This window comes from Mytilus trossulus, chromosome 8 (genome assembly GCF_036588685.1).
Source record: "Mytilus trossulus isolate FHL-02 chromosome 8, PNRI_Mtr1.1.1.hap1, whole genome shotgun sequence".
NCBI lineage: Eukaryota > Metazoa > Mollusca > Bivalvia > Mytilida > Mytilidae > Mytilus > Mytilus trossulus.
In genome coordinates, this window is record NC_086380.1 from 44,663,042 (window position 1) to 44,687,702 (window position 24,661).

At 30.4% G+C, this 24,661-nt stretch overlaps 1 protein-coding gene and 1 long non-coding RNA gene across 2 annotated transcripts in view; both read right to left on the bottom strand.

The window, feature by feature from the left end:
- The window catches only part of LOC134681002 (uncharacterized), a 47,764-nt gene extending 33,776 nt beyond the window's left edge, over positions 1-13,988 (bottom strand). The window contains exon 1 of the mRNA XM_063540340.1: positions 13,906-13,988. The gene's annotated coding sequence lies outside the window, so the exon portion shown is untranslated. The remainder of the gene's footprint in view (positions 1-13,905) is intronic.
- Positions 1-24,661, bottom strand: part of LOC134681003 (uncharacterized) — a 73,411-nt gene that overhangs the window by 43,453 nt on the left and 5,297 nt on the right. The gene's annotated exons all lie outside the window — the stretch shown is intronic.

Below are 24,661 nucleotides of genomic sequence, written 5' to 3' on the forward strand. Positions count from 1 at the left end.
GACAAACAAAGGCCAGAGGCTCCTGACTTGGAAAAGGCGCAAAAATGGCGTCTATAAGCATAATCTGTTAAGTTGAATTATTACATTAATTCGTATCTCTTTCCCTTAACAACATTGGTCAAAGTTTTAGTCAGGAAACAGGTTAAAAAAGGAAGTTTTGATTCTCAATGCTCTTCAACTTCATACTTTATTTGGCCTTTTAAACATTTTTTGATTTGAGCGACACTGATGAGTGTTTTGTAGACGAAACGCGCGTCTGGCGTAAATACTGAATTTTAATCCTGGTATCTATGATGAGTTTATTATTTCCTCTTTCCTTCAAAATATGTGGACAGATTATAGTTAGAAAAATTACATTTTCTTTAATAAAATACTGATGTAATATTAATGAATGTTTCAAAAATTAAAAAAAGAATGAATGACCTCAATGATAGCAACTAAATAAAAAGCCATAAAGATAAACTAAGGTCTAAAGAGACAGTGTTGACATAATCAGACCAATTTTTATTTTAGAAAATTAATTATTAAATTTAAAATGAGTGAACATGCACTTTTAGTACGAAAAGGCAGACATTATAACATCAATGGAGATAAGGGACTCTGCATTCTTTGCAATATATAGGACGACGTAAAATTCTTCTTAATTTGTGAATAATATATGGAAAGAAAACCATCCTTAAAAAACAGGTTTAAAACTGTGTATGACAGACCTGCATTTCGTATTCAAAACTCATCAGTAATAAATAAAAGCTATGAAGTATAGTACGAAGTTGAAATGCGATGATGAACCACAATTCTAAGAACATAAAAGTAACAAACAAGACCTTCTTAAATTTTGATATTTGTTGGAACAAATCAACAAAAAATAATACTGAACCCCACATCTCAAATTAATTTTACAGTGACTGCATTGTTGATTTTGTAAAAATATGAACCCAAGTAGAAATTTCCTTCTAAAGGCAGTCATTGAAACTGAAGTGTTTTTCAATTGACTTATGTTAGACTAGTTACATAGATGTTAATGTTCTTTAAGTGTTTTATCAGTAAAGACATACTGATCAAGCTAAATGTGTCATGCTCCAGGTTTCTCCTAATGTGGTGGAAGTGATAAAACAAGATATTACGCCAAACGATGTATTTGCAAAAAATCAGCAAAAATAATGTGTAAAAATTCAGTCATCCGAATATTTTAAGAAATAACTTTGTTTTTATAGTAATCATAAAATCAAACAACAAATGAAAATATGCTGTAAATATGAGGTGAAACAAATATATCTTCTTTTTGCATTTATGTCAATAAAACATTTAAACTCAAAATTTAACAATGGGTGAAAATCTACATAGTGTATCACTTAACTGTCAAATACAAAATTCGGAAGAATGAGGCAGGGGATTCTTTAAAATAAATATTATTATACGTAAAGAGCAAATTATATTGATCTCATAAATAAATTAATAGAAAACTATAAAAACTAAAGGCTCTAAAGAGCCTGTGTCGCTCACCTTGGTCTTTGTAAATATTAAACAAAGGACGCAGATGGATTGATGTGTTTGTACATCTTAATTTACTGAACATTCTAGCTGCTTACAATTATCTCTATCTATAATTAACTTGGCCCAGTAATTTCAGAGGAGAAGATTTTTGTAAAAGATTAATTACTAAGATTTACGAAAAAATGGTTAAAACTTGACTATAAACGGCAATAACTCCTAAAGGGGTCAACTGACAATTTCGGTCATGTTGACTTATTTATAGATCTTACTTTGCCAACATGCATTGTATTTTAAAGTTTATCTCTATCTATAATAATATTCAAGATACATCATTCTATGTTCTATTTTTAGCTATGGCGGCCATATTGGTTGGTTGTGCGGGTCACCGGACACAATTTTTAAACTAGATACCCTAATAATGATTTTGGCCATTTTTGGATAAATTTGGCCCGGCAGTTTCAGAGGAGAAGATTTTTGTAAAAGTTAGTTAACGACGACGGATGCCGGACGACGACGGACGCCGGACGCCAGGTGATGAGAAATGCTCACTTGGACCTTTGGGCACTTCTCAGAATTTATCAAAAATTATATAAATGAAACCAACATTGATCACAAACTATCAGAAGTAGAAAGTGAATCATTGGGGCCCCTTAACAGTAGAAGAATGCACTAAGGCAATATTTAAAATGAAATTAAATAAATCCCCAGGAATAGATGGGCTATGTGTAGAATTTTATCGCACTTTTTGGAGTAATTTAAAAGAATTTACTGTTGAAGTCTTTCATAAATGCAATGAAGAAGGAGAACTAACAACCATACACAAAATAGGTATAATATCCTTAATTTACAAAAAAAGACCCTTTGTCACTGGATAACTATAGACCAATTGCACTATTAAATGTAGATACAGAACTCATTGCATATGCAATAGCTCAACGTTTAAAACCAATACAGATAAAAATAATTCATGTCGATCAAAATGGTTATATCAAAAATAGATATATTGGTTTTAATATACGCCAAATCCAGGACATTATAGATTATGCTGAAACCTTCCATATTGATGGTGCATTACTTTTTATTGATTTTTCGAAAGCTTTTGATTCATTAGAATGGGGCTTTATTTATGAAGCCCTTACAAAATTTGTTATCCCAAACTCATTCATTAAATGGGTTAAAACATTATATAAAAATATTAAAGCCTGTATGCTAAATAACTGTTGGATTTCAGAAACCTATAATGTATCTCGAGGGATACGACAAGGGTGTCCATGCAGTTCTCTAATTTTCACAATAGCAGTAGAAATTCTCGCATGTAGAATAAGGCAAGATACTGGTATTAAGGGATTTCAAATCAAATTAGACTCTAAAACACATAGTCTGAAAATTTTACAACTAGCAGATGACACTACTCTTTTTTTAAATGTAAGCAGGAAATAAGCTATGCTTTAAACTTGATTGAAATATTTGGAACACTCTCAGGTCTTAAACTTAACCAATCTAAAACAGAGGGCATATGGTTAGGCCAATTAAAAAGTTGCAAAGACAAATATGAAAATATAAACTGGAATAAAGAACCTTTTAAAAGTCTATGGGTATATTTTGGACTTACAAATGTAACAAAGATGAATGTGACAGATTAAATACAGAAAGAATTTTAAGAAATTCTCAAGATGTAATCAATAGCTGGAACAGAAGCAATCTTACAATGATAGGTAGAATAACAGAAATTAAATCTCTTATCCTACCAAATTTAACTTTCTTGGCATCAGTTACAACTATATCCAATTTGTTTTTGAATTAATTATTAAAACTGATTTACAACTTCATTTGGGGCAATAAAAAAGAAAAGTTAAACGGATAACTTTATGTCAAGATTATTTGGAAGGAGGCATACAAATGATTAATATTGACAATTTCCTATCAGCTATACAATTATCCTGGGTCAAACGATTAACATAAACACACCTTGCAAACTGGAAAGTTATTCCCCTTTTCTTCTGTAATATATTTGGAGAAAACTTTTCTTTATTCAACACGAATCCAGGTAGCATAAAAGCAATCCCAAACCTTAGTAAAACACTCCCCCTTTTTTACTTGGAAGTAATTAAAACTTGGCTTAAAATAAAAAATATCTCAGACAAAAACAACAATACAACTTTCATTAATATAAGACAACAATAAGCATATAAAATTTCAAAATATATGCTTAATATTTACAAATTGGATAACAAATAGGTACTATTAATTAATGATATAATCGACAAAGAAGGAAATATTTCAAAAAAGATTGTATTAGATAAACTGACAATTAAATCAAATTGGATATCAGAACTATCGAGAATAAAAAATGCAATACCAAAAAAGTGGCAAATAGAACTGAAATCAGATAAATCGTGCTATACTCAAGTTAAAACAGATAAAAAAAACTATACTTAAGGTTTATGTACCCTTCTGTAGCCATTTTTGTACGAATTTTTCAAACCTCAATTGTATCAAAACTAAAGATAAAATAAATAATAGAGATAGGCCATTTAGTACATGTTCTAAGGGGAAACTTGATGCAAAGCATTATTTTTTTCTGTTTCATTACATTTGATAGAAAAAGAGGACTTTGTGGCAAATAAATCAAGATTTTTATAGAAAATCCACAGCCTTTAATACAGAGATTTTTGTTATAAAATTTGAAACATAAATTACTCACTTGATTTTCTATGATGTGCTAGTGTTTATTTTTTACAAAAAGTTCTAAGTAACCTGTAAATTCCAAAACACCTCGTGCTGAGTCACTAAAGTCGAGCGCACCCTAAAAGGTGTACTTGATTTTGGCCATATTTATACTTGTCTTAATCAATAACTACATTTATAAACTTGTTTGAAAAATGGAGGTCAACAGTAGAATGAGTAGTCAGCTGAGGGAGAAAAAAATTTAGAAAGTGATCATCAAGAAACGGTGATATAGTATGATACATTTTTTTTCGAAATTAAAATTGAAGTAAAACAATATTTTGTTTGAAGTATTTACGGTAGTTTAAACAGGTCTCATTAAAAAGTATAATGGATGGTGAATTATTTAAACAGGGTCCCAGATAGCTTCAACTGGATGAAAAAGTTGTGTAATTTAAGAACTTATCCGAAATGGAATAAATAGCGATTAGGTGTATACTTTGATAGTATGAAAGTTCTTTATAAACAATCAGTTCTTTATAAACAATCAAGTAGGTTTTTGAGTGATGTTTATAAAAATAGATCATAACCATATTTATATTATAAATGTATTTTTATTTAATATCATTACACATGTCATGTAGGATGACTCATAGGAAATGTAAACAAGTTTCATGTGTGTGTTTAAATGTGAAATATGATCAATGTTTACCTGTACAAAAAGTCAGCATGCTTACTAAACATTGACCCTGTACTATCTAATGTCAGACTTGAAATTCTTTGATAATTTAGAATAAATCATGATGCTTTCTATAAAATTATCATAAAACAATTGAAATATTTCCAAAACTCACCACCCCAAGGGTGACTGGGGTATAGAAATATGGTCACTTGGTCTTCTCCCGACCGGCAGTACAACGCTTGCCGAAGTGGGGCGTCCGTTTGGCTGTGCGAGATGTATCAAGTTCGCAGTCACGTCCGGTCAGAATGGGGACGTTAAATCCGATGCCTCGTGTAAAGAGAGTGCTACGCTCTTTGCACGTTAAGAACCCTTGCAACAACTCTTTGAGGGGTCCGTATGTGGCCTGTTGCAAGACAAGATTGCTGTCCCTATACAATATACCCTCATTTTCTAGTGGCAGTCCAAATTTCCCCGACCATCATCCCAGATGGCCTCTATAGAATCAACCTACCTATTGTATTTTTTGTGAACTTGTTCTCGTCCTGAATATGCATGAAATATTTGCCACTGGACGTTAACAACCAACAATCAATCAATCAATCCAAAACTCACCTTTAAATTAGATGAGAACCTTCTGCTCATCAGCAATACACGTGACATTCTTTAATCATCCGATCATCTCGACTTTCACGTGAACTTGTTTTGATCAAGGTTAACGTCAACAATTAACTTATAAACAATATCGGACAATAGATAGTACAAATTCCGTAATTACGTAGTATGAGGAAACTGTAAAAAAACAAATCTTGCGGTTCCTTTAAAGCTTACATAATGTCATTGAATATGTCATTTAAACATGACAGTGATGCACAACTTTTAATGTTATCACGTCTTAAAGACGGGATTGGTGTTTTAACATGACTTTAATGGGTTTGCGTTTTATAATATAATTTCATGGTGCATGAGCAAAGCTTTTATTTTATTTTTATTCTACCTTTTAAGATAATTTTCAAAAGGTTGAAATAGATTTCTGAGAATAAAAATAGGAAACAAAATCGCATGACTTGATATATTAATATGATTCAAACACTAATTTGTTTTTTAAGATTCGTTCTAAAGGGAAATGACCTCATGATTCTAAAGCAATATGCAATTGCTATAAACGTTATTCATAATCTTAATGAAAAAATACATGTAAACATTTTCAAGGTCACATTCGTACTTGCATAGAAAAGATTCTGCCGAAGGTATTGAATACTTTAATCACCTGAAAAATAAATTGTCGAATAAATTTTAAAATATATATTAATCTTTCAACAGGTTAGCTGGGTCACAAGTCAGTGTTACAAAGAACATCCCATACAGGAGGAACAAAGTCACACCCAGGAGAGTATGCCTTCAACAATACTGATGTACGAGGGGAAAAATGTTCGCAGGGGGGTAGCCATCGGTTGCTTGACATAGCATCGAAAAAGCAGACAACAATCACAGGCACTTGTCTCGGAAAAAATCTCCTATACTAGTAGTACATTTTTCTGAGAAAGGTTACTGTTACAACTGTTAAAAGGAATCTTATTTCAACAAATACTGAATATATAAATTAACTGTGAGTGTAAGTTTAAATATTCGGATGAAGAATCACAACAAGATCATATCAAAATAATATCATGTTATGCACTGTAAGAACTTAGAAGACTTGGTAATTTCTGAAAACTGATTTATTTATACGGTAGATGAAAATTGAAATATGGTTGGTGCTGGCAATCAATTACTAAATCGTAGCGTAGGATTAGGCTGACACGCATGGTATGATTTGATATAATGCACAAACAAAACAAATATATATATTCCCAGTACTTTTGCATTGTATTTTGCAGATGAGAAATAGGCCTATAATTATAAAAAAGAAGATGTGGTAAGATTGTCAATGAGACAACTGTCCACAAGAGACCAAAATGACACAGACTTTAAAAAACTATAGGTCACCGTACGGCTTTCAATAATGAGCAAAGCCCATACTGCATAGTCAGCTATAAAAGGCCCCGATATGACAATGTAAAATAATTCAACGAGAAAACTAACGGCCTTATTTATATAACAAAATGAACAAACAAAGAGTTGGTAGTCAGGAAACAGGACGTAACATGTCAATAAGTTATTTCTCATCCCTTCAAAATATGAGGACATATTATAGTTAGAAAAAAATACAAAAATGTTTATCAAATCATGATGTAACGATGTAATGAATGTTTCTAAAATTAAGAAAAGAATGAATGACTTAAATGAGAGCAACAAAATATAAAGCCATAAAGATTAAGTTAGGTCTAAAGAGACAATTTTGACTTATCACGCCAATTTTGATTTTAGAAAATTAAGTACTAAATTTAGAATGAGTGAACATACCCTTCAGTACAAACAGGCATGTATTACAAGATCCATGGATATTAGAGACTCTACATTTTTGCAATATATTGGACGACGTAAAATTCTTCTTAATTTGTGAAAGATGTAAGGGAAGAAAATCATCCTAGAAACCAGGGGTGGTGTTCCCGAAGCTATCTTAGGATTATGACGTGTCCTAAGACCATCTCATGACAATTCTTTGTCCTAAGTCGTGTTCTCGAAGCTCTCTTAACTTAGGATATATCACATGTTTCATCCTAACTTTAGGACACCTAATTAGGTGTCTTAAGATCATCATTTCTTCATCCTAACTTTGTGCATGTTTTTTTCTAAAAAAACAATACGTGAAGATGAACATGAAATGAAACGCACCATCGGTTTTTAACTCGTATAAAGAAATTGTGCATGATTTTTAACTTTGAACTTCGTGTTTACGATACGATGACGCTACGAATTTAATATTCTCATTTCAATACAAATTGTTTTGCAGTTTAAATCACAATCCTTTTTGATAAAATTTTATAATTACTTTTGAAATCATGCATTTAATTAAATATATGAAGTTTCATAAATAATTTTATCAATTGGTTTCGTCTTTAATAAATGTTTTATCAAACAATTACTTTACCTATTTAAAAGTTCGCACATAGGATATGTTTAGGACGTCCTAACATAAGATAACATCTGAGATAGCTTCGAGACACAACTCAAGAGTGTCCTAAACTGATCCTAAGTCCATCCTAAAATTGGTCTTATCTATGACTTAGGACGAATCTTAGGATACTTTCGAGAACACCACCCCAGGATTTTAACTTTGTATAACAGACGTGAATTTCGTATACAAAACGCATCAGTAATAAATTAAAAAAAATATGATTACCAAGTATAGTACGAAGTTTAAATGCGATGATAATGATGAAGAACATGAAAGTTATAAACAAGACCTTCTCAAATTTTGATATAAGTTGGATCAAATCGACAAAACTTAATACTGAACCCCACATCTCAAATTCAAATTACAAATCAAATCAAATCAAATCTTTTATTGTCGTAGAAAGTTTACAGTTTGTGGCCAACATATATTAACACAATAAACATATATATGTTACAGGCATTTTCTAAATTTAGGTATTTTGTAAAATGACTGAATTTTTAGGCATTTTCTAAAATGCCTAAAGTTGACAGGCATTTTATAAAATGCCTAAAAAAACCTAGTCATTTTGTAAAATGCCTGAAATTTTTCGGGAAAATTTTACAAATTGCCTGGTCTGTTTCAAGCAAATTGTGTAAATATGAAATACATGAAATAGATGATAAAAATATATCGTAGAGCTACAAAAAGGGTTGTGTTAAATAAATTTAAGATTATTCTTTAAAAATATAACAAGTGTAATTAGAAAATCTGTAGGTGCGTGAATTGCTCATCTTGCAAAGTATTGAAAATAAAAGTATGATACACTCAAGGAATATTTTTAAGTATTGGTCAAGTAAAAAAAAAGGACATAATGACATATGAAGATTGAGTTGACGACTTCTGTTACCATTAAGTTGCCTCATAGGCTCATTGAATATGCATGCAATATTTGCCCTTGAAAAACATGCACCATTCAATGTCTGATACTATTACTTGTCATCTATGTTCAAATGAAGAGGTTATCAAAAATGAAAGAAGGCATGCATCAGACTCAATGACAAAACAAGCTGTCAGATTAGAAATCTATTTAAGAATTTAACAGAGGTAGATATTGGAGCGAATGTATTAGTTGCAATTCCCCATGTGGATCTAGAGAAAGGAAAACCATGTAACCTTATGACTGTTGATCATTACTGGAAAGAAAGAGCATGGTTATCAACTGGAAATTAAAGATGAAATACTACGTGGACTTTTTTCGACTGATTTTTATCATTCAAACTGATTTAATTTGAAAACGAGTTCATGGACCCCTAAATTATAATAATGAAATATCGATATCCTTCAGTAAAGCTGTCAGTAAAGTTTCTTTGAGTGAAGGTCAGGCTAAAACACCAAACATGTCTGTAGTGCTTGTTGTAAGACTAGATGTAACACTAAACGTTTATTACTGTTGACCTCCTTCGTATAACTTCTTCTAAATATGAATAAATTAAAGAATTTGAGGTCAGGGTTACACAAAACATGTCTGTAGTGCTAGTGGTAAGACTAGATGTAACACTAAACGTTGTCTTTGCAAAAAGACAGAAAAATGTGTAACAGTTGCTGTCATACAATCATTACATGTAGCAAAAATAATTGTCATCTTCAGTGTTAATGTAAATGATTTAATTACAATTATAAAACTGTAACTGTTTAAATTGCATGCGATATTTAATGATAGAATAAAATCATCTGTTTGATATTTCCAGTCGTAAAATTTTGACTCGAGTACATTCCATTCAGTTTTAGTCTTTTAGGCATTTTGTAAAATGCCTTACAATTTTTTCAGGCATTTTATAAAATGCCTGAAAAAAATAGTCAATTTGTAAAATGCCTAAATCATGCAGGCATTTTCTAAAATGCCTAAAAAATTCAGCCATTTTACAAAATGCCTAAATTTAGAAATTGCCTGTAACATATACATACATATCAACCATACACTATAAAAACAGCATCAAAATGTATAACAACACACAAGCTGTTAAGAGTCCACTGCCCTTAGTTCTAATGACTTTTTCAAGAAGGATCATAACTTATTTGTTTGTAAAGGCGTTAACGGATTTAGTAAATAATGATTTTTTTCTTCTTCAGTTAAATTATGAAAGTTATTTTTTTCAGTACATATGTGTTGAAAAGTCATTTCTTAGAGTTTTATTATAATCACAATAGAGTAAAAAATGTTTGTCATCCTCTAGTATTTAACATTTATGACAAAGTCGTCCCTTTCTTGGTATTTTGAAATATCTCCCCTTTTCAATCAAGAGGGAGTGATCACTTATTCTAAAATTTACTGATTAATCTCCTTATCTGAAAATTATATATATTTAGATGAGATTCTTTTTAAAGTTTTTTATTATAGATATTGAAATTTAGTTTCAATTAAATCTTCATATCTATTTTTCATTTTTAACTTTATATTGTTTTATATTTTATTTACATCTTTTATGTCCTTACAAGTAGAAAGCATATTAAGGTCAATATTAGTCTCTTCGACAATATATTTTGCATTTGTATACCATGAATAAGTTCCCATCAAATCTAGTGACTGAAAAAAAGCTTACTCTATCACTTAATATTATTATTATATAGTTTAGCTTATTATAAAAGGGTTTGTGTTTTAATAAATCATTCTATAGGCAATCTCCCTAATTCAACTCTTGCTCCTAAATTGGATGCATTTTTCCTTATTCCTAGAGTAGATTTACAAAATTTAAGATGCATATTTTCAATAGGGGTTTTGTCTGTAAAACCAAGTTCAATAATTTGTTAAAATTACAGTGACTGCATTGTTGATGTTGTCAAAATATCAAGCTAAAGTAGAAGTTTCCGTCATAAAACTGATTTTTTTCTTAATTGACTTATGTTCGACTAGTTGTATATTTGTAAATAACCTTTTAAGTGTTTTATCGGTTAAGGTATAATAAAAGAGTTTAATGTGTCATGATCCAGGTTTCTTCAAATGTGGTCGAAGTGATAAAACCAGATATTACGAAAAACGATGTATTTGCAAAAAAATCAGCAAAAATAATGTGTAAAAGTTCTGTCATCAAAACATTTGAAGAAATAACAAATTATTGTCGAGTTCTGTGCTTGTGAGAATTTTGAATGATATAGTAAATTTATTCTTCATTTTTAAAGTAAATTTATTCTTCTTTTTTAAAAATCTTTTTTTTCAATATTCAGTAAGTATAAAAAAAAAAAAACCCACTGCACTGGTGATCAGAGATTTCAATTGTATTTTTTTAAGATTAATTTCTATAAAATAATTTGAATCCAAGTTTTTTTTATAGAAATAAATCTTTAAAAAATACAATTGAAATATCACCAGAGCAGAATTATTTATGACTTAAAGTAGATTTTAAAGCTTACATAATGTCATTGGATATGTCGTTTAAACATGACAGTAATGCATACATTTCAAGGTTATCACGTCTTGAAGACTAAATTGGTGTTTTAACATGATTTTAATGGGTTTACGTTTTGTAATATCATAAAGTACATGAGCAAAGCTCATACAAATTTTATTTTTATTCTACCTTTTAATATACTTTTCAAGAGGTTTAAATAGATTTCTGAGAATAATAATAGGAAACAAAATCACAAGACTAGATATTTTGATATGTTCAAACATTCATAACAGGTATTTTAGATCCGTTCTAAAAGGAAATGACCTAATGATTTTAAACCAATTCTCCCTTGCTAACAATGATATTTATATTAAATATATAACTTCACAAATAAGTCTATCTAAATATTTCAGTATTTCAACTGATTTGCTAAGTAACAAGTCGGTGTAAGAACATCCCATATAAAAGGAAAATGTTCCGCCGAGCAGAGTATGTCCTGTCCTCGACAATACTGCTGTAGGAAAGAAAACTATATTAAACCAACATAATAAATAAAACGTTAATCCCTCAAAGATAAATACCGTGACTCTTCATGCACGTAGCCGGGGGGTTCCGACGAGGTTCCGACGAACCCCTCCTTGAAAACAAATAAGCACTGTTAAAGTGAATGTTATGTTCGAATTGTGACTGTTAAAGTCGAGTTTGTGAGTCTAACGACCCCCCCCCCCCCCCCTCTTTAGAAATTCCTGGCTACGGACCTGCTGTTTAATGGTAAACCAGTAGTTATTTGAAATAACAATAAAAATGCAGACAACAATGTCAAAAGGAATATAGTCTCAACGAATGCTAATTTAAAAATTGACTGTAAGTGTTATTTGTAAATTTTGAAGAAGAATCAAAGATCATATCAAATTAAAGTCAAGTTATGCAATGTCAGAATGCAGTAGATTTTTGTTATTTCTGTAAACTTATACGCTTATATAGTAAATGAAAATTGCCGCAATGCTGACAGTCCACTACAAAATGACATCATAAACTAATACTGATACGTATGAATTGATATAGTGCACACACAAATATATATTTTACAAATGCTATTGTATTGTACTAGTATTTTGAAGATGAGAAATACAGCTACGCCTTTATTCGGGAACGAACAGCAAATTTGAATTAATAAATTGATTAAATCTATCCTCTTTCCCTTGACAAGTGTGTAGTCAGAAAACAGGAAGTGTAATGTCAATTAGTCATTTCTTCATTCGTACAAAACATATATAGCTAATGAGCTAAAATAATAATGAATGGGAAATATTCATCATGACAAGACAAATCAATGGAAATATAAGCTGAGTTCCCAGGGATCTTCACATTCCGTTGTCATTTATAAATGCTCAAAATTGAAAACGGTTGAGATCATCACCCCAACAGAATATTTGTGCACTCCGTTTGGAAGACTCCTTAACAGCATCATGTAACAATCAAGATTCTTAGAATCATGTTGCGAAGGGAATCGAAACTTAGTAGCACATAATTATTATGCAATGAATTGTCGTGCAGTGCTTATTTTTTTGGCAATATTTTACCACCAAATGCCTCATTTTTACAATGAAAATGGAAGACAACCCATACTTCTTCTGTGAAAACGAAGGGTACATCTTTGGAACAGTCAATCACAATCCATACCTAGGTGTTGAAATGTCTAGCACTCTTAACTATCACATACGAAAGTAACTGCACAGGCGAACAATAGAATTTCTAAGTAGAAAATAATATAAATGTCTTATAAATATATAACAGGAGAATTGTATATTCTTTGTAAGACAAACATTAGAATATGCTAGAAATTTCTTAGATCCGCATCTCCAAAATCATATAAAGAGCAGAAATGGTCCAAAAAGCAAAAATCACGAAAATACTGAACTCCGAAGAAAATAAAAAAGGAAAGTCCCTTATCAAAAAGCAAAATCAAAAGCTCAAACACACCAAACGAATGGATAACAACTGTCATAAAAAGAGAGTAGCCATGTTCATGTAGTATTCATGATCGACCATTACTATTGGAGAGACGAAAAACAACATGTCTATTTCGATTCTATAAAGTGTTCTACCACATGATTAAATTCCAAAACCCAGCATCTTTGAAAAGCGCAATAATGACTAGCCATCTCCATCACAAACAAGGATTAGGATCATGCAATGAACAGCAATTAAAAATATAAAAAAAAAATACGAAAAATCACCAAATGAAACAGACTTGGTTTCTTTGATAATTACAAATTATCTAACAACTGCCATGTTCGTGACTCGGTAAAGGCATTTTCCAAAGAAAATGGTTGTTTAAACCTTGAATTATAGATAGCTAAACCTTTGACTTGTCGCAAAACGGTTTTAAAAGGGTAAAGGCAAAGTTAATCCAAGGATCCCCTTGAAAGAATAACATGATCATGAAGAAACTTCATTCCTTGAATGTTTGACAAAGTTATTGATATCTAGAATGTTTACCCCATTATGTATGGAAATGTAGAGATAAGTGGAAGATATCAAAGGAATATTCAAACTCATTAGTCGAAGATAAAACAATAAAATGAACAGCATCTTAAGTTGATTTCATAAATTTAGATTATTAAAATAAATCTTACCTATTTTCCTCTCCAACAAAGTATTAAGTTTGTAGTCAGAAAACAGGAAGTGAAAGGGCGAAAAGTCACAATTGGTAATTTCCTACTTCATACTCTGTTGTGTCGTAGTTCTCATATATTTGATACGTTTTCCTCAGTTTTAGTTAGTAACCCGGATTTGGTTTTTCTCTATCGATTAATGAATTTTGAACAGCCGTATACTACTGTTGCCTTTACTTGTATATAGGCTATACTTACAAAAAAAATATTAAAGTATTGATTAAATCATGATGTGATGAATACTTTACCCAGTGGTACATCCGTAACTTTTTTATAAAGTGAGTGTATTTAGGAATGTGTGTATTATAATTTAGAATATTTTATGAAAAACAATGATAAATATTTCCAATCAAAGGTTCAGTACGACCTAAACACCCCCTTTAGCATCCAATGTTACGTATTTAAAAAAAAAATATTATCTGATGCCATTAAGATAATTCTACACATGAATATATGATTGTTTTTCTAAATATCCCTGAAAGTAAGGTTATATTTTATTTGCTTTTTAAATAAAAAGCCTAAGTCTTCACAGTAAATGTCTTTGAAGTGGTTTATACCTTACTTGATGTGTTGGTCATTATAATTACTAAATCGTAGCGTAGGATAAGGCTGACACGCATGGTATGATTTGATATAATGCACAAACAAAACAAATATATATATTACCAGTACTTTTGCATTGTATTTTGCAGATGAGAAATAGGCCTATAATTATAAAAAAAAGAAGATGTGGTATGATTGCCAATGAGACAACTGTCCACAAGAGACCAAAATGACACAGACTTTAAAATTTATAGGTCACCGTACGGCTTTCAACAATGAGCAAAGCCCATACTGCATAGTCAGCTATAAAAGGCCCCGATATGACAAAGTAAAACAATTCAACGAGAAAACTAACGGCCTTATTTATATAACAAAATGAACAAACAAAAAAACAAATATGTAACACATAAACAAACGACAACCACTGAATAACAGGCTCCTGACTATAAGCATATTCTGTTGAGAACAGAAATGTTGAACTATTAGATTAAATCTCACTTCTTTCCCTTTTCAACATTGGGGAAAGTTGGTAGTCAGGAAACAGGACGTAACATGTCAATAAGTTATTTCTCATCCCTTCAAAATATGAGGACTTATTATAGTTAGAAAAAAATACAAAAATGTTTATCAAATCATGATGTAACGATGTAATGAATGTTTCTAAAATTAAGAAAAGAATGAATGACTTAAATGAGAGCAACAAAATATAAAGCCATAAAGATTAAGTTAGGTCTAAAGAGACAATTTTGACTTATCACGCCAATTTAGATTTTAGAAAATTAAGTACTAAATTTAGAATGAGTGAACATACCCTTCAGTACAAACAGGCATGTATTACAAGATCCATGGATATTAGAGACTCTACATTTTTGCAATATATTGGACGACGTAAAATTCTTCTTAATTTGTGAAAGATGTAAGGGAAGAAAATCATCCTAGAAACCAGGGGTGGTGTTCTCGAAGCTATCTTAGGATTAGGACGTGTCCTAAGACCATCTCATGACAATTCTTTGTCCTAAGTCGTGTTCTCGAAGCTCTCTTAACTTAGGATATATCACATGTTTCATCCTAACTTTAGGACACCTAATAAGTTGTCTTAAGATCATCATTTCTTCATCCTAACTTTGTGCATGTTTTTTTCTAAAAAAACAATAGGTGAAGATGAACATGAAATGAAACGCACCATCGGTTTTTAACTCGTATAAAGAAATTGTGCATGATTTTTAACTTTGAACTTCGTGTTTACGATACGATGACGCTACGAATTTAATATTCTCATTTCAATACAAATTGTTTTGCAGTTTAAATCACAATCCTTTTTGATAAAATTTTATAATTACTTTTGAAATCATGCATTTATTAAATACATGAAGTTTCATAAATAATTTTATCAATTGGTTTCGTCTTTAATAAATGTTTTATCAAACAATTACTTTAACTATTTAAAAGTTCGCACATAGGATATGTTTAGGACGTCCTAACATAAGATGCGTCTGAGATAGCTTCGAGACACAACTCAAGAGTGTCCTAAACTGATCCTAAGTCCATCCTAAAATTGGTCTTATCTATGACTTAGGACGAATCTTAGGATACTTTCGAGAACACCACCCCAGGATTTTAACTTTGTATAACAGACGTGAATTTCGTATACAAAACGCATCAGTAATAAATTTTAAAAAATATGATTACCAAGTATAGTACGAAGTTTAAATGCGATGATAATGATGAAGAACATGAAAGTTATAAACAAGACCTTCTCAAATTTTGATATAAGTTGGATCAAATCGACAAAACTTAATACTGAACCCCACATCTCAAATTCAAATTACAAATCAAATCAAATCAAATCTTTTATTGTCGTAGAAACTTTACAGTTTGTGGCCAACATATATTAACACAATAAACATATATACATACATATCAACCATACACTATAAAAACAGCATCAAAATGTATAACAACACACAAGCTGTTAAGAGTCCACTGCCCTTAGTTCTAATGACTTTTTCAAGAAGGATCATAACTTATTTGTTTGTAAAGGCGTTAACGGATTTAGTAAATAATGATTTTTTTCTTCTTCAATTAAATTATGAAAGTTATTTTTTTCAGTACATATGTGTTGAAAAGTCATTTCTTAGAGTTTTATTATAATCACAATAGAGTAAAAAATGTTTCTCATCCTCTAGTATTTAACATTTATGACAAAGTCGTCCCTTTCTTGGTATTTTGAAATATCTCCCCTTTTTAATCAAGAGGGAGTGATCACTTATTCTAAAATTTACTGATTAATCTCCTTATCTGAAAATTAGATATATTTAGATGAGATTCTTTTTAACGTTTTTTTTTATAGATATTGAAATTTAGTTTCAATTAAATCTTCATATCTATTTTTCATTTTTAACTTTATATTGTTTTATATTTTATTTACATCTTTTATGTCCTTACAAGTAGAAAGCATATTAAGGTCAATATTAGTCTCTTCGACAATATATTTTGCATTTGTATACCATGAATAAGTTCCCATCAAATCTAGTGACTGAGAAAAAGCTTACTCTATCACTTAATATTATTATTATATAGTTTAGCTTATTATAAAAGGGTTTGTGTTTTAATAAATCATTCTATAGGCAATCTCCCTAATTCAACTCTTGCTCCTAAATTATAAATAATTGTCGAGTTCTGTGCTTGTGAGAATTTTGAATGATATAGTAAATTTATTCTTCATTTTTAAAAATCTTTTTTTTCAATATTCAGTAAGTATAAAAAAAAAAAATTAACACTGCACTGGTGATAAGAGATTTCAATTGTATTTTTTTTAAGATTAATTTCTATAAAATAATTTGAATTCAAGTTTTTTTTATAGAAATAAATCTTTAAAAAATACAATTGAAATCACTGATCACCAGAGCAGAATTATTTATGACTTAAAGTAGATTTTAAAGCTTACATAATGTCATTGGATATGTCGTTTAAACACGACAGTAATGCATATATTTCAAGGTTATCACGTCTTGAAGACGAAATTGGTGTTTTAACATGATTTTAATGGGTTTACGTTTTGTAATATCATAAAGTACATGAGCAAAGCTCATACAAATCTTATTTTTATTCTACCTTTTAATATACTTTTCAAGAGGTTTAAATAGATTTCTGAGAATAATAATAGGAAACAAAATCATAAGACTAGATATTTTGATATGATTCAAACACTCATAACTGGTATTTTAGATCTGTTCTAAAAGGAAATGACCTAATGAATTTTAACCAATTCTCCCTTGCTAACAATGATATGTATATTAAGCTAGCACTACAGTCTAACAATGATTTTTTGAAGAGATTTTTTGTCATTTCATTTTGAAGTAAGTATTATTCTGCACAGTTTGTAAAAATTCCAAAGTCATTATCATATCAAAACAGGGAGTAAATTGATAAATAAAAGCACATGGTAATTAATCTAAATATATAGGCATTTGGGAGGGGCTAATATGTCAATCATCTGTTGATACCAGTGTCCAGCTGTTAATCCCTGACCACAAGATAAATATTGTAGTCCTTTTTCATTGTTTTGCAACGAAAAATTATTTATTTAACATGGAAGTAAACATGGAAAAGAGAAAAAACTAAAAGGAAAATATCTACCAAAAATGAAAAAAAAAATACTATGGAAATTATCAAAAGTACCAGGATTATAATTTTATACGCCAGACGCGCGTTTCGTCTACATAAGACTCATCAGTGACGCTCAGATCAAAATAGTTAAAAAGCCAAACAAATACAAAGTTGAAGAGCATTGAGTACCCAAAATTCCAAAAAAGTTCCAAAGAAAAGAGTGCGGAAAGTATTTTTGAAAGCCTCTGACTGCCTGTATAAATTTCTTCTCTTTGGTCTTCTTCATTTAAAAAAAACAGTTTTGTGCATTTTAATTAATTTTCAGTTTATGTGTAATTTTTCAGTTCCATTAAATAAAAAAAATCATGTGAAAAGTGTATTTTCAAAAATAATGATGTTAATCATTGATTAAAAGCAGCTGGCCAATCATGTTTTTCTCTTATCTAAGACTGTCTGGAAAGAGGCGGAGCTTTGTCTATATTTAATTACTACATCACAGATGTTGGTCAAATCTGTGACGTCAAACTCCCGCCAAATGTCAAGTTAGTGTTGGACAGTTCACATATAATGCAAAATGTACAGCATTAGAGCATCAAAGACACAAAGTGTGTGGTTCTATTGATAAAGTAAGGATATCAAAACACTCCTGGGGTGTTCCCAGTGGAATGCTTGTATTTATATTGACTTTATAGGGGTTCTAAGGAGGAAATTCAGTTTTTAGGTCGTTTCTCAGAACAATTTTTCATGAGAATTGTAAGGAAAAAATGTAAATAGAAACTTTATGGGTACCCCCTTTGGCTTGACCTTGATATATATGATTAAAGGGTGTATTTTCTACAATATCGTGTCCCAGTTTTTGGATAATTTGTTTGTAAATGAATTTATAGGTCTCCAAAGATGAAAGGTGAAATGAGGTTTGGCACCCAGCAGTTAAATCAATATATCTTCTTACTGAAGGCATATATCAAAAATCTAAGACACGGTTTTGGAGATTGTATATGGTTGATTAAAGGGATGAAAACAAATTTTTACTACCATTTGTCATGAATGTGCCATTTTCATCTAAGTTGGAAGACCACTTTTTTAGGAATTAATGAGCTATATTTTGAGATTTATCAAACCAAAAATAAATTTATTATAGATTTAGAAAGAGTTATATTTTAGCTTTAAAATGAGTTAAAGATTTTAAAAATCCATTGAGTAGTTTTGGAGAAATTGATCTTTAAAGACTGTTGATTGGAGTCAGAAAAATCTGACCGTAGTGCTACCTTAAATATATAATTTCACAAAAAAGTCTATCTAAATATTTCAGTATTTCAACTGATTTGCTAAGTAACAAGTCGGTGTAAGAACATCCCATATAAAAGGAAAATGTTCCGCCGAGCAGAGTATGTCCTGTCCACGACAATACTGCTGTAGGAAAGAAAACTATATTAAACCAACATGACAAATCTAAGACACGGTTTTGGAGATTGTATATGGTTGATTAAAGGGATGAAAACAAATTTTTACTACCATTTTTACTACCATTTATAAATGACAACGGAATGTGAAGATCCCTGGGAACTCAGCTTATATTTCCATTGATTTGTCTTGTCATGATGAATATTTCCCATTCATTATTCTTTTAGCTCATTAACTATATATGTTTTGTACGAATGATAAATTGATTAAATCTATTCTCTATACAACCATAAAACGTTAATCCCTCAAAGATAAATACCGTGACTCTTCATACACGTAGCCGGGGGTTCCGACGAGGTTCCGACGAACCCCTCCTTGAAAACAAATAAGCACTGTTAAAGTGAATGTTATGTTCGAATTGTGACTGTTAAAGTCGAGTTTGTGAGTCTAACGAACCCCCCCCCCCCCTTTAGAAATTCCTGGCTACGGACCTGTTGTTTAATGGTAAACCATTAGTTATTTGAAATAACAATAAAAATGCAGACAACAATGTCAAAAGGAATATAATCTCAACGAATGATAATTTAAAAATTGACTGTAAGTGTTATTTGTAAATTTTGAAGAAGAATCAAAGATCATATCAAATTGAAGTCAAGTTATGCAATGTCAGAATGCAGTAGATTTTGTTATTTCTGTAAACTTATACGCTTATATAGTAAATGAAAATTGCAGCATTGCTGACAGTCCACTACAAAATGACATCATAAACTAATACTGATACGAATGAATTGATATAGTGCACAAACAAATATATATTTTACAAATGCTATTGTATTGTACTAGTATTTTGCTACGCCTTTATTCGGGAACGAACAGCAAATTTGAACTAATAAATTGATTAAATCTATCCTCTTTCCCTTGACAAGTGTGTAGTCAGAAAACAGGAAGTGTAATGTCAATTAGTCATTTCTTCATTCGTACAAAACATATATAGTTAATGAGCTAAAAGAATAATGAATGGGAAATATTCATCATGACAAGACAAATCAATGGAAATATAAGCTGAGTTCCCAGGGATCTTCACATTCCGTTGTCATTTATAAATGCTCAAAATTGAAAACGGTTGAGATCATCACCCCAACAGAATATTTGTGCACTCCGTTTGGAAGACTCATTAACAGCATCATGTAACAATCAAGATTCTTAGAATCATGTTGCGAAAGGAATCGAAACTTAGTAGCACATAATTATTATGCAATGAATTGTCGTGCAGTGCTTATTTTTTTTTGCAATATTTTACCACCAAATGCCTCATTTTTACAATGAAAATGGAAGACAACCCATACTTCTTCTGTGAAAACGAAGGGTACATCTTTGGAACAGTCAATCACAATCCATACCTAGGTGTTGAAATGTCTAGCACTTTTAACTATCACATACGAAAGTAACTGCACAGGCGAACAATAGAATTTCTAAGTAGAAAATAATATAAATGTCTTATAAATATATAACAGGAGAATTGTATATTCTTTGTAAGACAAACATTAGAATATGCTAGAAATTTCTTAGATCCGCATCTCCAAAATCATATAAAGAGCAGAAATGGTCCAAAAAGCAAAAATCACGAAAATACTGAACTCCGAAGAAAATAAAAAAGGAAAGTCCCTTATCAAAAAGCAAAATCAAAAGCTCAAACACACCAAACGAATGGATAACAACTGTCATAAAAAGAGAGTAGCCATGTTCATGTAGTATTCATGATCGACCATTACTATTGGAGAGACGAAAAACAACATGTCTATTTCGATTCTATAAAGTGTTCTACCACATGATTAAATTCCAAAACCCAGCATCTTTGAAAAGCGCAATAATGACTAGCCATCTCCATCACAAACAAGGATTAGGATCATGCAATGAACAGCAATTAAAAATATAAAAAAAAAATACGAAAAATCACCAAATGAAACAGACTTGGTTTCTTTGATAATTACAAATTATCTAACAACTGCCATGTTCGTGACTCGGTAAAGGCATTTTCCAAAGAAAATGGTTGTTTACGCCTTGATTTATAGATAGCTAAACCTTTGACTTGTATGACAGTCGCAAAACGGTTTTAAAAGGGTAAAGGCAAAGTTAATCCAAGGATCCCCTTGAAAGAATAACATGATCATGAAGAAACTTCATTCCTTGAATGTTTGACAAAGTTATTGATATCTAGAATGTTTACCCCATTATGTATGGAAATGTAGAGATAAGTGGAAGATATCAAAGGAATATTCAAACTCATTAGTCGAAGATAAAACAATAAAATGAACAGCATCTTAAGTTGATTTCATAAATTTAGATTATTAAAATAAATCTTACCTATTTTCCTCTCCAACAAAGTATTAAGTTTGTAGTCAGAAAACAGGAAGTGAAAGGGCGAAAAGTCACAATTGGTAATTTCCTACTTCATACTCTGTTGTGTCGTAGTTCTCATATATTTGATACGTTTTCCTCAGTTTTAGTTAGTAACCCGGATTTGGTTTTTCTCTATCGATTAATGAATTTTGAACAGCCGTATACTGCTGTTGCCTTTACTTGTAAATAGGCTATAGTTACAAAAAAATATATTAAAGTATTGATTAAATCATGATGTGGTAGATCCGTAACTTTTTTATAAAGTGAGTGTTTTTAGGAATGTGTGTATTATAATTTAGAATATTTTATGAAAAACAATGATAAATATTTCCAATCAAAGGTTTAGTACGACCTAAACACCCCCTTTAGCATCCAATGTTACGTATTTAAAAAAAAAATATTATCTGATGCCATTAAGATAATTCTACACATGAATATATGATTGTTTTTCTAAATATCCCTGAAAGTAAGGTTATATTTTATTTGCTTTTTAAATAAAAAGCCTAAGTCTTCACAATAAATGTCTTTGAAGTGGTTTATACCTTACTTGATGTGTTGGTCATTATTGTAAATATTTGTTTTGGTGAAACTTTATGGCAGATACGCTAACCAACATCAAGGTTTTAAAATTTTGTATTCTTTGTGGTAATCCTATCCATTCACAGTCATGCTTTCTATGCTTCTTATCACATTGATTCCCTCAGTCGTTTTTTATTTTTATTTTAGAATTACTTTGTGGACCTTTGATTACTATAAACTTTAGAATGTTCTTGAAGTTATTTCTGCTTATTTCACAATCACATAAAATTCACAAAATTTCACCAGTGATAATGTTGGTAGAAAAGAGATATATTGATGTGCAGTGCATATTTATGTTTGATGCAAGGATTTAACTCCTATACAAAATGTTTAGAAATAGAAATCATGAAAATAACAACCACTGAAAATGTTCACAACTATAGAAAGCCTTTTCACAATTTAGCCCAATAAAACTGTTTCTATATTATATCTGTATATTTTTATTATGCATAAGTTGCACCATTACAAATATGGGTTTCGTTTTTGGAACATAGACAATTAATACTGGTTTGTTTTTAGATTGGTCACCTCAGTCTTTAAAAATACTTTTCAAAATATTTTTTTTATTTCCAATATAATCTAATTTGTTGTGTCATGTGTACTATTATTTGTCTGTTTCTTTCACCCCTCTTTTTAAGTAATAACATCAAACCCTTAGGCAGCTTGACAAATATAAAAGCAAAGTGGTGGCAATAGCACACAAGACCCTAAATGAAACAGTTTAATTTTAGTGATTTGAACAGAAAATACAAAAATTCAGTTCTTGAATAACAATTATTGAAGGAAAGAACTCATTAGAACAGAAAAAGTGAAGACCAAATCAATCACAGATATTTTTATTCCATTAATCAACAATAACATCACATAAAATCTGAATTATAACAATAAATCATAATATAATACATGATCATATATAGTCATTAAATAATAGATCATGAGTCTACTAATATGGAAAATTATAAATATATAATACTAGGAGACACAAAATAATATCCTCGACACAATATTGGTAAATACATTTGATGGGTATAGTGTCATAAACATATACAATTCAGTCAAGAAACATCAAGGATATAATTCCTGTAGGAGGTAGGCTTTCAAATTTTAAGAGACATGTGTAGAGATGACTGAGCTTCTATGTTAATGGATATAGGAAGATGTGGTGTGAGTGACAACCACACATTACTCAGACCTATCAGACATACTTACTGAACATTTCATTTGATTGTTCTGATTAAAGGGAGATAACCAAATTACAATAATGTTCCCACACCCATGCAAATACATTATATGTATGTATAATTGGTCAAATAAGTAATAGTATGTCTGAATTTTTCTAATAAGTAATCTTGAAAGTGTAAAAGAGATATGCCAGTAATAGAATATACAAGATAAGAATATTATATAAAAAATGTGCAGATCTTTAGGGTATGTTCTAAAAATTGATATTCAGACATACACTTGTTTGTTTTGAGGAAATCTCAATTTAAAACTACAATAACTTATGACCGAATAAAAGTACAATAGTTTAATCCCATATGCAGTCTTTAAAATCTTTAACTATTTTCATAAGTTGTGAAAAATAAATACTAATTTAACTTTTTAATGGGAAGATAATACATGTATATTTTTTAATACCATTATGTCTTTTAATATGAGATGCAGACCCACTTCTTTGTAAAACACTTACTCTTGTCAGATACATGAATTTCTGTAAACAGCAAAATCTTAGTTAAGAGAGTCAGTTTGATTCAATGTCTACTTACTTCAGTAAACTGTTAACTATTGTAATTTCAGAAATTTTTGAGATATTTTTATAAACACATTATATGCAACTGCAAGAGTTTTGCAATAATGAGAACTCCAGGGGTGGATCCAGCCATTTAAAAAAGGGGGGGGGGGGTCCCAACCCATGATAAAAGGGGGGTCCAGCCCCTGGATCTGCCAATTAACTCCCATTCTGATAACTGAAACATATACCTGTATGCAAATTATTTTCAAAAACACAAGATTTGCAATAATAAAACTCACATTTTTGTCCTTCATTGAATGCAATAATTTCTAAATATACAGCAGTTGTTTTAAATACAGATTTCATATACAATGTTTTGTAATAACATTAACCTTCTGCATGAAGTAGTAAAGGGAGATAAATCAATAATTTAGTAGCAATTAAGGAGGT